This window comes from Anabrus simplex, chromosome 11 (genome assembly GCF_040414725.1).
Source record: "Anabrus simplex isolate iqAnaSimp1 chromosome 11, ASM4041472v1, whole genome shotgun sequence".
Lineage (NCBI taxonomy): Eukaryota > Metazoa > Arthropoda > Insecta > Orthoptera > Tettigoniidae > Anabrus > Anabrus simplex.
This window is the reverse complement of record NC_090275.1, coordinates 14,101,563-14,115,023: the sequence shown is the minus strand read 5'-3', so window position 1 is coordinate 14,115,023 and position 13,461 is coordinate 14,101,563. Positions and strand designations below refer to the sequence as shown.

The window sequence follows — 13,461 nt, the reverse complement described above, 5'->3', positions numbered from 1 at the left end:
GTCTATATGTTTTATCGGACGGGGAAGGGCTACGAGTGCGAAGGAAGCGGCCGTGCCTGGTGTGAAACCCCGGATATCCATGTTCAGGGCTGCCAACAGTGAACCGCATGGCCAACTCGCTTGGTAGCACACTTTGAAGGAGAGACGGTTTGATAGGATGCGTCCTGAGACATCCAGGACTCGTTTAGTTTGATTTTTGAGGGAAGTTATTGGCGTAAGAAGATTAGGAGTAGAGCAAGGCAGGAAATGATAAACAGATAAGAGTAAATGCAGGAAGTAGTAGTCAGTAGAAATGAACGGTTAGCACAGGATTGCGTGGCATGGACTGATGACAACATGCACCTTCCTTTCGGTCTTGCTTGTACTCGGGGACTTACTTCTGGCATTTTAAAAGCATATTCAAATTATAGTAATCAAAACACGCTGACCGTCGCAATATTAAGAAATAATCTTGTTTCAGGAAATGTTCATTATTCCATATGTAACAACAGTTCTGTCTCTCCAAGAACCCTGTGAAAGATCTCCTATATGAGTACACCTCCAGCTAAGATGAAATAATGATATGAGTGTTACTCACATATAGACGATTCTTTGGTATTCCCCCGTGTGATTTCAACACTCACCTGAAAAAACAAAAAAAATCAGTATTAATACCACATTCACTGGATGTGAGCTGGGTACAGTACTAATACATTGAAAAAAATACCTTTCACAACAGCGATAGTCGAACGAGAGATATGAAGCCACTTTTTAATGAAGATGATAAGTACAACAGGGCAACCATTTGCTATTAACACTTATTGGGTGGGGATGAGGTGGTAATGGAAGAGGTACAACTCTTCGAAGAATGAAGGTATCGTCAGAAGGAAGGGGAGGGCTTCGAATGGCGTGAGAGAACAACAGTGGACCAAGGAAGATTGGAGGAGTCTTCGCATGTGGAGGCAATATCAGACTAAGCTAGAGGTCCACTGGTCATCAACCCACGCTCCCAGGTAGAAAAATTACTCATTTATGCACTTATTATTGACTTGTTTTACATGGTGTGGCTCAGGCTATGAAGCCTGTTGTTACACTAAACATACATTAAAAATTAACTAATAGCTTTAATAATGGTATAAAAGAGAGAATAATATGGGTAGAGTTCAAGTAAATGTTTTCGAAGACCAGAACTCATCAGCCTTGTCAGTTCCTGCAAACACATCACCCCGTGTGCAGGCAAACCAATGGGAGCAGGTTTCCACACAGCTCCACGTGTTACAGGAGATATTTGCCTGGTCAACGCCCGGTAGGCCGAGCTTCAGATGACAATGGCATTGCTATTGTTGGTCGTAAATAGCTCATTCAGAGTTGAGGCTCACGTCCGAATATGGGGTGTCGAGGATTGTTTCACCTGATGACATGCATAGTATTTTCCACCCCTCAGTAAGTACCATTCCAACTTGAGAGTCTGTTTTAAAAGCATATCATTTGCTGCCGATAAGTCTGAGTATTTCCCCAAAAGACCCTCCACGAGAAGGTCCTTACCCCCACCTCACACAAGGCGATACCGGAAGTGAGAGAGCTCGAATAGCAAAGAAAGAAGGAGGCGGCCTCAGCTAGGTTGACACCACGCTGTGCGTGACGTCACGCACACACGCAATAAAATTAGCTCTCGAGGGAACTATTCGTGGAGCAAGGGCACGGCCCTCCGTAACACGGCTGTATGACCTTACAACGTTCCTAGTAGCCGACGTCGGTGTTGTTATCTCATTCCTATCGAGGACCCTGGCCTACTAGTTCAGTGTCAAGTCACTGGAGTGGATGAAAACAGTAGCTCGGAGCTCCCCCGCCCGCAAAAATGGGCAACTCGTTTCCTGATCAGGAAAGTTACAAGTTAATTTCGTAATACAAGGTGGTATAGTACTACAATGAATAGCAACAGCGATAGTAATAATATGCATATAATATATTAATAATAAGAAGAAGAAGAAGTGAAGAAGTTACACAATTTCGTTTTCAAATCCGAAGGAATTAAAATAATACACTTATATGGTGCACACACACACACACACACACACACACACACAGGAAATGCATGTTCAAATTACAGTAACCAAAACACGCTGACAGTCACAATATTAAGAAATAATCTCGTTCCTAGGACCAAATAATTTACAACTCAATCGTCCATCGTAGGCTTACTTAGCTACACTGACTGTCGAGATTTATAAAGAGGCTCGAAATTTCAGTATTTGGAGTTTAGATTTTTGTTATCGCGTCTTCGCTGACTACTGTGTTCTCAGAACTGGCTAATTACTTGTTGATTGTTGTGAGTGGCAGCAAGGGATGGTTATTATTGGAACAGGTTGGGAAAGCCACATTCTTTCACAAATAACACCGTACTCCTATTGACGAGAGAAGCTCTGCACTACGATGGCCTAAGTTTGGAATAACCTTCTGTAATAAAAATAATAATAATGTGTTGTGTGCTGTAGCTTTATCAATATGTAAAATCAGTTCAGCTACTGAAGGAAGAAACAGTCATCCCCCCCCACCCCCACCCCGTCGGGTCTGCGGGGTCCTTATCGCCACCACTGGATGAAAAGTGCCTCCGTTAAAAATCTTACGCCTAATTTATAACGTGTTCATTTCTTTGAGGAATATTAATCTGTGTCAGAGTTATCGAGTCTGATGGACATCAAATGAGCGGTACGGGGCGTGTGGCTGTGAGCTTGCGATCCGGAGATGGCGACTTCGAACCCCACTGTCGACAGTCCTGAAGATGGATTTCCGTAATTTCTTATTTTCAAACCAGGCCTTTCCTTCCCGGTCCAAGCACTCTCCAGTCCCATCGTCACCAAAAGAGCTAGCAAAAAAAATATTTTCGACCTCTTGACAGGGAATCAAACCCCCTAACACAGATCCTCAGGAGATGTTATATTAAATTAGTAGGTTGCACGTTCTAACCTTGCTCCTAGCAGCGAGGATCAATGTCTCGCACCTGCCTGTGACGTCATCCTACTGCTCGACGGGTTATCGACCCAGTAGGGGCTGCTGTGGCTGGGTTCGCTGATGTGGCGACCAGCGCCACGCCCCACATTCCAGGGACGACTAGGATGGGGATTTAGCTATACTACGTCTCTCCACAACGAACAATGAATGAATGATAACTGTGTTATTCATGATTAATAAAATATAATGGACAAGCAGGTGGTGCACCTAGATCAGGCAGAGGTGACATTCTATCGAGGCTAGTTTGATAGACAGCGCATTGAACATAGCTTTTCTGTCATGAAGAGGTTAAAAAAAATCAGTACGGTACAGCAAAAAACTCAACGACAGCAATTTAAGTAGGAATCTTAGATTTTGTACTCCCTTCAATATAAAATCAAATATTCAAAGAATTTTGAAATTAAAAAATCGAAACAAAGGGAGTAAACTCATTTTAGATGCTAGGGAAATGTAAGTTTTCTTTAATTTATTCACTTGTATATGGTCTGTTTATTAATCTGTATTTGCCAATGTTCACTCTGGATGAAAATAACTCATCTCCGTACAGGCCATGAAGGCCCCGGAAGGTGTGGAAAGAAAGGCTTCCACTATCCGTAACCTCGGCACTTGATGGCCCGGCCGCCTTTCCCTCCAGGAATTGACCTGGTACTCATTTTTCGTGTATGCTTTGCGAACCTCAGGGCCATGAGCATCTCCAGAAGTGGAAATCTTGCTTCTTAATTTTTCTGCTTCCTGACAGGGAATCGAACCCACAACCTTCCGGGTGAGTAACATGTTTATTTCTTATTACCTGTATTTGTGCCTGTGACTGCTAATGTAAAGTTCAAAATCCGTTTTAGGTCAAATTATGACGAACAGAAGGATATTTGTTAGTGCATACAAATGCCTAAAACACTATTCTTTAATAGCTCTCACTTTATTTTACTTCTTGATTCTATATATCTTGCTGGTCGGCAGGATATTCTCCCGATGTAAAAATATCCTGAGTGAATCGATGCAAAAATTTACACTAGAAAACCTTAAAAATTACACAGTAGTCAGCTGTAATGTATTTGTTGCATCTGTCATCACAAAACTGAGATCAGGATGATGATGATGATCCTTGTTGTTTAAAGGGGCCTAACATCGAGGTCATCGGCCCCTAATGGTACGAAATGTTATGACAAATTAAAAGTCGAAAATCCTCCACTGACCAGGATTCAAAGAGTGAGGACGAAGAATGAATGGATGGACGATCAGTGGAACCGACCCACAGTGCCTCACGTGCACAAAACAATAGTATTACTGACCAAGGGATTGCTTCTATAGCACGATACTGAATCAATTATTCTTGTAGTCGAAACGGGTCCAAAATCCAGATCATCGGCCCCTCATAATGGTACTTATCGCTAGGAAAGTAGAACTATGCTATTTGTCATTTGGCGGTACTAATCAAAAGTAGCATAGACTCGCGGTATTCCACACATTATGGTACTATTCACAGGTAGTGCAATGCGCACATGTAACACAGACCTATGGTGTTTCGCACATTGCGGTGCTATTTACAGGCAACGCAAACCTATGGCGTTCCTCACATAAGTGGACTAACCACAGGGACCCGAACTACCCCGTGGTATTCCTCACAAAGTGGGAACTAAGCAGATGCAAGGCAGAACCATGGTGTTGCTCATATAGGGGTACGAAACACAGGTACTTAAGACCCTCATCCCGATTCACACACTGTCGCTACTAATCACAAACCTAGTGCGTACCTAACATATTGGGACTACGCGCAAGCACAGTAAATGCGTCCCATGGTGTTCCCTGCGTGATGGTACTAATTACAAGTAGTCTCATGGTTCTAATTTGATCATCCCTTGGTCGCTCCTTTTAGTCGCCTCTTGCAACGGGCAGGGAATACCGCGGGTGTATTCTACATGTGCGTCCCCCACCCGCAGGGAGTGACATCAGTAACAAACTGTCAAAACCCCTACTTAACCTTGTTCAGGAGATAATTTAAACGGAAATATTAGATTAGGAAATAAAGTCTTAAAGGAAGCAGATGAATATTGTTACTTGGGTAGTAAAATACTAACGATGGCAGAAGTAAGGAGGAAATAAAATTCAGACTAGCACAAGGAAGAAAGACCTTTCTTAAGAAAAGTAATTTGCTCACTTCGAGCATTGATATAGGAATGAGAAAGATTTGTCTGAAGACTTTCGTCTGGAGCATGGCATTGTATGGAAGTGAAACATGGACGATAACTAGCTCAGAAATAAAGTGAATAGAAGCTTTTGAAATGTGGTGTTACAGAAGAAGGCTTAAGGTGAGACGGGTGGATAGAATCACGAACGAAGAGATCCTGAATCGAATTGGTGAGAGGAGATCGATTTAGCTAAATTTAACGAGAAAATGAGACAGAATGACAGGACACGTCTTAAGACACCCAGGACTTGTTCAGTTGGTTTTTGAAGAAAGTGTAGGCGGTAAGAACGGTAGGGGTAGACCAAGGTATGAATATAACAAGCAGATTAGACAGACGTAGGATGAAGTAGTTACATAGAGATGAAAAGGTTAGCACAGGATAGTGCGACATGAAGAGCTGCATCAAACCAGTCTAGATAGATAGATAGATAGATAGATAGATAGATAGATAGATAGATAGATAATGCCTTTATGGACAGATGACGCAAACAACACCACAAGTACAAAGTCTAGCTCTTTGGCTGAATGGTCAGTTTCGAGATCTTCAAGTAGTTAATACAAGTTTATACAAATTTTGGAATTTGCATAGTGCCTATTTTTTTCGTCGTCTCTTAATACTAATCAGAAATTGAAATAGAAGAAGCCGATCACTGGAAGAATGAAGATACCGATAAAAGAAAAGGGAAGGACTACGAAGGGCGTGGAGATGAAAACAAGAGATGGCCAAGAGAAGTCGGACAGCAAAAGAAGATAATAAAGAGCCTGGCACAACTATGTGGAACCAATATCATACACAGGAAGCTTATAACCCCAGAAGTATCCCGTTTGGTGTCCGGCTCAGTCACTAACTAGTTAGCATTCTGGTCTAGTGTCCAAGGGGTCTCAGGTTTAATTACTGGCTTGGTCGGGGATTTTAACCTTAACTGGTTACTGCTTTTCGCTCGGGGACTGTGTGTTTGTGGCGTCTTCAAGCATTAGATTTCATCCCAGGATCGGGCTCCATCCTCACAGACATGCAGGTCACCCATGAGCATAAATTCGAAAGACCTGCACCAGGGCCTCTCCGGAAGCTGCACTCCATTATTATTATTATTATTATTATTATTATTATTATTATTATTATTGTTAGCGTATTCTCCCAATAATGGAAGACGTTAAGCAAACAACTCAATCAAGCTTTCTTTGGGTTCTTCTTGTTCTTCCAATAGGCTTTCATTCTCTCTGAGAAGGCTTGTTTACGTTCTACCGACCATTTCGGTCTGCACTGTTTTTGCTTTGGTTTTCTGATGTAACTTCCCACTTGTTGACTTTGTGTCTGAAGGTGTCTCTTTCTAAAATGTCTGTTGCACATATGTTTGCGTTTTTGAGGTCCTTTCGAAGTTCGTCCAGCCAAGGTGTTGAATTCTTAAGTGAGCTAACATAAAAAATATTGAATTTTCACGACCGCATTGTAATCGAAACCGACTTTCAACCTATTAGGTCGTGTTACGTACATTTAGTACGTGTTGAAGAGATGGGATCCGAACCCACAACCTCCCACTGGTGTCTGGTTGGCCATTTTTGTTCTGTACTTAACATCTCTTCAACACGTACTAAATGTACGTAACACGACCTAATAGGTTGAAAGTCGGTTTCGATGAGCTAACATAATTTATTATTATTATTATTATTATTATTATTATTATTATTATTATTACTAGCCTGTTTATCTACAACTGCAAAATTTTCAGTCTGTCGAAACTAATACAATTAATTACAAAGTACCTGAAAAAGATTTCACGGGTGCATGACGTAACGGAAAATTACCGACGAACAAGCCGGCTGGCAAGACGCATTGCAGTTCTCGCTGGACTAGCCTCTGTCAAACATGATTGGGCGAGGTTAAAAATTCGATGCCCTATCTCCAGTGCTGGAAAGTTTCCACCATCCAGGCAAATAAGCGGACTAGGAATTAAATCTAGTCGTATATCGCGAGCCTTTCTTCTTGAATGTCAAGGCCTCCGACAGGTCATAACAATAAAAATGTGTTATTTGAGATCGATAATTTCGTGCCAGAGAACAGAACGCAAGTCACGAGTAATAAGAGCTCTCGACTGGCGGCATAAGGCTCCACCCTTGGCCTCCTGCAATCCCACTACTCGCGTCAATCAATCAATTTCAAAACGTTTCTTTTTTTATAGGAAATCTCAGACATTGCTTTTTTATTTCTGGCAATTATCATTTTGAGGTCAATTTTCGACGAAAAGTGAGAAATTTCATGCGAACGTGGAAGATATGTAATTTTCTCACTAAACAAAATAAACTTTACTTAAAAGGATAATAATAACAACAATATATTCTACAGTCCTCACCCTCAGATGATATAAGGTGGTTTTCATTCAATGTGTGTGAACTGCGTACAGACCGGAATGACACAGTGAGAAATGTGGTGGTACTGGGGCAAATGAGAAAAGCAAGCGAAATTGTGAGAAATATCAAAAAGTAGAAGCTGGAATATTTTACCCAGAGGAATACAGCCTCACTACGGAGGTCAAATGACATCCCAGTAGAAGACGAACATCGCGGCTTAAGGATTTAAGATCTTAAGGGTTAGTATGGAAAATCTACCTCTGAAATGTTCCTAGGAGCGGCCAACATGATTGCCAACGTTCGCTCAGCGGATATGGCAAGGGGAAGTACAACTAAGCAGCCACCCCCTTTAAACTCTAATCAGAAAGAAAAAGAGAGGTCTGACTCTTCGAAGAAGGACTTCCGAGGCATCGCAAACCCAATACTGTCGGCATCGGAACAGCAAGGGAAATTGGATAGCAAAGATGAAAGAGAAGGGCCTGGCACAAGTAAGTACTAACTAGACTAGCTAAAGAACCCATGATCGCCAAGCTGAGTTTCTGGCAGACCAACCACAGTACAATGATCATATCTTCCTCTGCAAAACAGTCGAACCGCGGATAGAATGGATACCATCAGCGACTAATTCTAATAATGATATTGCCTCAGCTAATGTGTACATGCCGATTTCGACGTTCTATTTTACTCCATCAGATGGCAGAATAAACCGGGTCTCTGTTGGGCGATCTATGACAGTTTTAATTGTGTTGAGTAAACACCGAACACATACGACATGTTGAGTAGAATGGACTTTTCCCACCTTTCTAAAGATCGACTGCCTGTACCGGGTTCGAACCTGCGATCTTGACATGCGGAGGCCGACAATCCACCGATCCCGCAGAGGAAGCAATGACTGTTTCCAACATAGCAACAAACCATAATGGCTGCCGAACAGCGTGCCTTTCTATACGCTCTAAATGTAAACAAAACCGGGCGAGTTGGTCGTGCGGTTAGGGGCGCGCAGCTGCGATCTTGCATCGGGCAGACAGTGGGTTCGAACCCCTGTTGGCAGTCCTGAAGATGGTGTTCCGTGGTTTCCCATTTTCACACCAGACATGCTGTGGCTGTACCTTAATTAAGGCTACGGCCGCTTCCTTCCCACTCCTAGGCCTTTTGCTCTCCCATCGTCGCCGTAAGACCTATCTGTGTAGGTGCGACGTAAAGCAAATTGTAAAAAGAAGTAAACAAATTAAAATTATGTCGAACCGTTCTTAGAAAAATAGATTGCAGTACGTGAATGTAAACAACACATGATAACAACCTGTATACCGCCTAATTTGATGTCAACCACTTCTGGAGCATCAAACGATGGCAGAGTAACAAACAGTTCTGTCCATGTTCACCACAACATGACGATAACACACTAATATATCAAAATAAGTTTTTTAATTAAAAAACAACATATTTTTAGACACCAGAGATCACTGAACATGCTTTTATGGTTTTATTAATATTTTAAAGTAACCATAAATAAAATACTGACAAGTTGACGTAAACACATCAGAAAATAACACTGACACATGTTAAACCTTAAAAAGATCTTGTGAAGGAAACGATTTTACGCCAAAACTCATTCAAAACATCGTACGCATTATTAAGGAATTTAATATCATTACTGCACGCAACTTAAAGATTACACATTGACAATCGGACTACTGTGGCAGTTGAATGCAGATACATAAGTCAAACAGAGATGAAATGCAGGGTGGAAGGGAATGCTGTATCGCAATCATACAGGATAGCTGAGAATAAATTTGCAAGGCACACGCGAAAACAAGTTTCAGTTTTTACACATATTGCAAGTACTATGATGAGAGATAGTGGGTTCGAACCCCACTGTCAGCTGCTCTGAAGATGGTTTTCCGTGGTTTGCGATTTTCACACTACGCAAATGCTGTTGCTGTACCTTCATTAAGGCCACTGCTACTTCCTTACCACTACTATCCCATCGTCGCCATAAGACCTATCTGTGTCGGTGCGACGTAAGGCAGATTGTAAAAAAAAAAAAAAAATACAGTAATTGGTTATGTTACCTGGTGTTTTCAAACACTCGCTGTGCGGCTCTCTCTCTCTCTCTCTTTGTGGGTCGTTTGAAGGCCAGTCGTATGGAAATACATACATACATACATACATACATAAGCGGTGACTATCGTTGCAAAACTACATTATCTTACTTTGGAGAGGTGATTATTGTTTGAAGAGGAAATACCACTGGGCAACCAAACTCTCTTTAATGCGAAGGAGAAGAGAAGTGGTATCGATTGGTGTTTTAAGAGGAAGCACAACTGGTCAACACTAATAAGAGAGGAAAAAGGAAGAGGTTCAATCCTTGGAAAAATGAAGGTATCGGCAAACGGAAGAGAAGGGCTGTAAAAAGGGCTGTGAAAAGGAAAGACTCCCTAAGGCCTCGCAAATCTAATACTGTCAGGCCCCATTCACAATGCAAACGTAACCGTAAACTTAACGACGTAACGTAACCGTAAAATTAACGTAAAATTTATGGTATTCACAATGGAGGAACGTAACATTACCGTAAAGAGTACACAGCAGCCAATCAAAACACTGCCATGTTATTTAGTACGGAAGTCAGGTTTTGGGCTATCACTCAGTTTTATATTTCAATACCTCGATGGAATCAAACAACGTGGTAGCGGAATCCATATTACTTCAAACATCTATTGCTTTGCTCCTGGGAGCTGTGTAGGCCTACGGTACCTGAAAAGGCGATCTAAACAACGGTGCAGAAAATGGGTTCATCCCTTGAATCAAAGAAGCTTATCTCAGGGCAATTTCGGTAATCTACTGTAAGAAACGACCCTCATCAGTTCGTTTTGGACATGCGGATGAAACCTGAACTGTTTGCCTTTCTTACGATTTGCTTCCCCTTTTGTAATAAAAAGAAATGTAAGGTCTCCTTTACCGAGCCTATGCCCCTATCTATCACACCCCGATGAGATGTTTGGATGATATCGTTTTCGTAAACTAGTAGTCCGTCATAATGTTAAGAAATTTACAGGGACACTGTTTTATTTATGACAGGGATTGTCTCTCGTCCGTTTGCCAGCGCTGCGAGCTTGTCTCCCGCCATTTATTGTCAGATTTCATTACTACAGGATATTAATTTCCACCTATTATTTTTCGCTACAGCGTATTTGTAATACTTTTTCCTTCTATCATACATAGCCTATACACAAATATTATTTTGAAAGAGAATTACAGATGTTTCGTCGATAGAAGCCATTATGTCGTGCACAACACACAATGTTTACCTCTGCTCTGATTGGCTGGTTCTTAAAGTTAACGTAAAATTAACCGCAAGAGCTTGGAGTTTGCAATCCCTTAATTTTACGGACTCGCAGTTAAGTTTACGTCGGCGCATTGTGAATGGTTCCATTAGATAACATGGCCGCTAACTTCTAAGTTAACGTTAATTTTAAGTTTACGTTACGTTACGTTTGCATTGTGAATGGGGCTTCAGGGTCAGAAGAGAAGTTGACCAAGGATCCTGGCACACGTGAACTCAGCTAGGGCAATCGTCATCAAACCCGGCTTCCAGGTTGAGAGCCCCAGGGGTGACCCCTTTCAATAACCGTTTAAAACAGCAGGAGATACTGCGGATGTATTCTACCATCCCCACCCACAGAAGGCAGTTTTTGCTTGGATCTATCTCATAACCCTCGCTCTAACCACTCTATTTCACGCAAACTATGACCTACTATTTTAATTGAGACTTACTAATTTAAATATGACATTTTATCGTGTTGTATCCCTCTCGCCAGTCTATAACTATGGCCTATATTTTAAGTAGAACGTTACTTGGTTTAAATATGAAATTTCTTCCAGTTCTATCCAGTAATGTTCATGTGATGAGTGACCATACGGATATAAATTGCACAGATTAATGACAATTTACCGTTTTACATAAAATGCAGACCAAATGTTGATTTTATTTACCTACGTAGACAGATGACGATAGTCCGACTCCTTGGCTAGTCAGCGCCGAGGCCTTCGGTTCCAAGGGTTCGAATCCCGGCGGGGTAGAAGATTTTAACCGCATCCAGTTGATTCCTCTGACTTGTGGACTTAGTGTTCGTGTTTGTCTCAATACTCTCCTTTTCACATACTCATAACATGTCACAATATCAACCACTACAGAATTGCGCAATTGTAAATACAGGGCCAGTCTCACACGACAATGCTCGCATTCGTCACCCCACCAGGATGTGGAAAAAGCTAAAGAAGAAGAATGACTGGGAATCTATTTACGTTCTCAATTGGTTGACGTACAATCGCATCTACTGGATAACTTGGCCGATGTAAGATCTGAAAGCACACAGTATAGAACCGCATTAATCGGTTTGCATTCCTGGGCCATGTGATGAATATGGCAAAGAATTATTAACCCAGATCATTGAAATCACTGTAAATGATGAGAGTAAGCAAGTTTGTCATTTTAAGTCTTAAAAGATATCATAGGCGATGATACACGACTGTTTCACGTCCATGCATGTGGCTTTCCATCAATACACAACACTGCATTCAGATTCTAAACTACGAATATTATGGGTATGAAATTCCCCCGAGTCAACATAACCTGCATCTCCCTAGTACAAACTTTCCAGTACCGGTAAATCCAATCTAATTGCTTAAACGATACACAGACCCTTTAAAATAACCTTATTATAGAAAAATCTTCGAATTTATAGTAATCTTAAAAGCTAATGTACCGAACAGTATGTAATTACCTAGATATGATTACACGGCTGGGGAACGCAAATCATTTTCAAAAGCAGGAATGAAAGTCACAGTCAAATGTCAAGTATCAAGGTGGCCATGCAAAATGCTTTATCGCCAGATGTCGCTGTCGAACTATTGCCGTTACGAACACGAGAGTTGCAGGCGTTTTGACATATAAATATGTCTTATGTGTGGGGGTCATCTGAAAATTTGCGTTACGAAAGTTAGCGTCACAAAATGTGTGACGGAAGTGTAAATGTAGGCTGCGATGTACACCTACTGCAGGCTGTCTTTATGGCAGGTCGTAATCTGATCGAGACAAGTGAAAATTGGTTAAAAAATAACTACCCATAAGTTAGTTGAACGCCTACTATCCCCATGGCACTACAGCCTTTGACCTACATAATGACCGCAGCTCAGCCCGAAGGGCTGCAGATTACGAGGTGGCCTGTGGTCAGCACGACGAATCCTCTCGGCCATTATTCTTAGCTTTCTAGACCGGGGCCGCCATCTCACAGTCAGACAGCTCCTCAATTCTAATCACGTGGGCTGAGTGGACCTCGAACCAGCCCTCAGATCCAGGTAAAAATCCCTGACCTGGCCGGGAATTGAACCCAGGGCCTGCGGGTAAGGCGCCGGCGCGCTACCCCTACACCACGGGGCCGTCATATTAGTTAGTTGCCATTTACCAAAATGTTCGTAAATTTATTGTAATGGATGAATTTTAAGAAAGACTGGTAGGAAATGAGCAAGTATTACGGTATTTCGATCATCTATATTTTGACACACATAATGATCTCGGTCTCACTTACTTGTGCAAGGTTTTTTTAAAACCTATTATGTTTGTCGATTGTTCTTGTTCACGTTACCGAATCCTGAAGACTGCATGTTCTGAGGGCGGTGCTGTAGACTGAAAAATGATCCGTTGACATGTCTTAAATAATCGTTAGTCGTACAGTGCGATATACTACGTACTTCTCCCAATGCATAAAAACAACTTGCAAGAAATACAGTACAACATAATATCAATTGTAACATGGAATGTCGATCGAAAATTAAAGGAGTAGGATAAGGTTGATGATGGCCTAACACATCATCTGGGCGTATCAGCTGTCGGGTCGCACTGTATCGTCCTAGAGGGAGTAGATTTATGAAAACTA

The 13,461-nt window shown here is 41.7% G+C and overlaps 1 protein-coding gene across 1 annotated transcript in view; it reads right to left on the bottom strand.

The window, feature by feature from the left end:
• LOC136883525 (titin) overlaps nt 1–11,731 on the bottom strand; it is a 122,811-nt gene extending 111,080 nt beyond the window's left edge. Inside the window, exon 1 of the mRNA XM_067155890.2 lies at nt 11,523–11,731. The gene's annotated coding sequence lies outside the window, so the exon portion shown is untranslated. The remainder of the gene's footprint in view (nt 1–11,522) is intronic.
• Nucleotides 11,732–13,461: the final 1,730 nt, after the last annotated feature.